A 3,868-nucleotide genomic window follows, 5' to 3' on the forward strand; every position below is an offset into this window, starting at 1 on the left:
AGCCTAGCTGGCAGCCGAAGCATAAGTCTGGCAGGCCAGGCTCTGGTTTTGGGCAGTCTGTACTGCCCACCATGTGTGCCACCTTGCTTTTCTTCCACAGTGGTTTTTGTGACCCTGGCATCTCCTGGGGTGAAACCCCACCCCTCCTCCCCACGCTGCAAGGTCCAGTGTGGGAAATGCCTGAATGTGCATTATGTGGTATTGCAAAAGGGTCTGCAGCACCACATTCTGCACAGCCACGCAGTAGACTTGGAATTTACCTGAATGCTGCAGTTGTAGAGGGTTTGGAGGGATGGACAGACAAGTCATGTAACTTAGCTGTCTGAGGTTGACCTGAAGGTCAGTTCTAAATATCAGTGTAGACATCAGGGTTGACTGTGAAGTTTTGCTAATAGGTTAGACAATGGATCATGGATAGCAATCATTTTGCCTCAGGCAGGGAGTTGGACTAGATGACCTCTGGAAGTCCCTTCCAGCCCTGCTTCTCAACATTTCTGTGTTTGTGCAGAGCTTAGCCAATGTGCCATAATGATGAATAGAATCTCTAGTAGCTGCCATAATCCAGATACTGAAAAAAATAATTTAATTTAATCTTTCCTTTACTATATATATACATATATTATAGTTGGTTGGAAGGACTAAAAATTATCCACCCAAAACAAAAGTATTAACCTCATCTTGAATTTCCTGCTGTTACCAAGAATGATCTCTGCTTCTGTAGTTACTTGAAAAAAGTTAATAAGACTTGTGTTGATTTCAATAACGCAAGAGAATATGTTTTGAATGTGTTGGTAAGTTCCTAGTTTATACACTGGGTAGTCAGTTATTACCTAACTTCCATTCACTTCAGAGATGTTAAGTTCATTTGAGGTTGCTTTCCCAATTATATTCACATGGCATTTGGGCTGCACTAATAGCCTATTTATTTTATGGAGTTTGTTAAATCACTCACAGTGTTTTCACAATTCAATTGTTTCATTTCTTGAGTTATTTATAATATTGTGGATAGTATTTTAGTTATGATTGTGGTCCACAGTGAGGAACCTTTTCTCACTGAGTATAATATAGTGGAGTCTCTTATTTATTTTACCATAGGCTAAAAGTATGGGAAAGGGTTGACTGAGATCAATGATGGAAAATAACTCAGATTGCTTCATACCACCATTGAACTTTAATATGAGCCACAGGTGATATCTTGAATAAAACATATAGAATTATTTAAAAACCCACCATATTTTTCTTCCTGTGCTTGTTTGCAAAATGTTTGCCCTTTTATCTCTGTATTCAGCAGTATTTTGTTCCATCTTTTCCAGAAATATTGAATCTCACAAGCAATACTTGTGACAAATATGTAAAACAAATGCGTAATAAGTCATGCTCATACAAACTCTGATCCTGGAAAGTAAATCATTTCAAACATGTGCAGGATATAAAGGATTCAGACTCATTGGTTCCATCTCAAAGTCATGAAATGAATCAACAGAGTTACTATAACTAACATCACAGCTCACCAGAAAGCAATATCAAACATAATGATAGCAATATTTTTTCACAGTAGTGCAGAATAAAGAGTTAAGATCAGATGCTTAGCTGGTATAAATTAGTGTCATATGCCCATATGGTCGAACTGAGCAGAGCTGTGTTGGTCAAAACTAAGACTAACAACCTGCCCCTCAGTGTTTTTGGTGCTTCCTGGAACTATGACCCCTTGTCAGTATTCAGAAGAAGGTATTGCTCCCAGATGTAATTGGTTTGTATAGCTACAAATCCTTTGCTATGTAACTGGATCAGCATGCATTGTCCCATGCAGAACTTCTCATAACTCTGTTTTCGTAGTACAGTTGTGCAACTTGATAAATTGAATCTTTTGTAATTCATATAAACCTTCAGAAATGCAGTGCAAAGAATGCTCTGCTCTTAGGGGTTCAAGGTTTATTAAATCAAAGATTGAAAATACAGTTTACCACACCATATATGATTACAGGAAAAAACTCAACTAGATTTCTGTAGACCCTGAGGCCACGTGTGTACAGTCTTTTTCATGATTAGATCTATAGTGAGGCTTTCACTGAACATAAAAACCTATTATATATGTTAGTTGAAAGGACAAAGTAATAAGTGATCCTTTTGGTATCTCCTATCCCATTCTTCGAAGCGGGGACTGTAAGAAACTTTGTAGTGGACTGCTGTGACATAAACCACTGAGATGGGATATTTTAATTTAAACCTGTCAGATATTGACTCAAGCCTTGTAGAAATTAAAATTTATACTTTCCCTTTATTCTACCTAGTATAACTGTGGCTCCTGAAAAGCAGGAAGTCAACACTTTCAGACCTTTAATTTAATTTTGTTACTTTTCTCTAAATACCTTTCAATATACCAATCTCCTCTATACCAATAATGTATCTATTATTGGGCTAATATAATGGATTTTCACCATCCTTAGATCTGTCTAGTGATGACTCTGTACACAGAGTACCAATTGGTACCATATTGCACGTACAACAGATATCTAATTAAATGACTCTTTTCTTCCATGTGTTAGCTTGCCATTTTATATCTTAAAGTTGTCTCTATTCTTTTAATATCTGTTTTATTTTAATCTTTTTTATTTAGCTTACAACTTACCGATGTTTAAGACATTTAAAATGTCTCCATGGAGGAGAAGAATCTGTAGAACTGACAAAAATTAATATAAAGCTCTCAGAAGAAAAGTCTACATTGGCTAATTTAATTCTGAAACAAGACCATGACCCACTATTAGCTTAAGTGGGAAGAGATAAGCAATGCATCTTTCTCTCTTCTTTGTTATGATGCTTTGTTTGACTCTTTATTGCATTGTTAGTATTTTTTACATTGTCTTGTATTTTTAACTGCATTGCATAACAAAGTTTTAGCCTATTCAAGACTTCAGTGAATAGCAGTCTGACAAATCTCAGTAGTTATTATTATTTAATCTTCCTAATTTAATTTTCTCTGGTTAAAAATAGTGGTATAAAAATTAAAGTCTAGAGATGAATTGATATTTAAGCAGTAGAGACCTTTAGTTCTACCTACTAACCATTTCCCTGAACTCTTTAGGGATCTCTTCAGAAATTCTTGCTTACATGGCTAAAAGGTTCACCTTTCACCTTTTATATAATAAATCTTGAGGTGTGAGAGATGGAAGGAGTGGCATATCATATATATGATTTGTTTTTAGTGACTGCCTTTTTTCATCCTTTTCCTTCAAGGAGATAATTATGGCGTTAGTTTTCTAGGGTTTAATCCAGGACAGACGCTATCCCTATTGGGGACTGTTCTGGCATGTTCAGCTGCAAGGCCACTGCCTGCTGATTTTTGGAGGAAATTACCAGATAATTCTTTGGCTCTTCTGAGTTAGCAGTTATTAGCAACCAATTCAAACTACAGATGTGGCAAAGAGATTTCATTTATAGACTGCTTTTGAACTGTTCCTGCCTATGGAATCCTATGTTCCGGTTCTAAACAACTCAAGAAAAGTTTAGTGGGCCCCCTGGAATCTAACTATAAAACTATAAAAACTGCTGACTTAAAGGCATCCAGTTCTTCCAAGTGACTCTGCACCATCTTAGGGTCTACGCATGGTAGTCTGGCACCTTGCTGCTGCCTCTCTACAAACCCAGTGAGAGACTTGTCGCGCCCCTCGCTTAGGAACACTGAGGCAAAGAGCTCGTTGAGGAGTTCAGCCTTGTCCCCCCTGTCCATCACCAATTGTTTCTGCCCATTTAGCAGGGGTCCTATTCCTCCCTGGGCCTTCCTTTTACTCCCTATATATCTAAAAAACAATTTCTTGTTGACCTTTACTTGGGATGCCATCCTCAGCTCCATGGTAGCTTTGGCCCATCT

This window comes from Alligator sinensis, unplaced genomic scaffold, assembly GCF_000455745.1.
Source record: "Alligator sinensis unplaced genomic scaffold, ASM45574v1 scaffold615_1, whole genome shotgun sequence".
Taxonomy (NCBI): domain Eukaryota; kingdom Metazoa; phylum Chordata; order Crocodylia; family Alligatoridae; genus Alligator; species Alligator sinensis.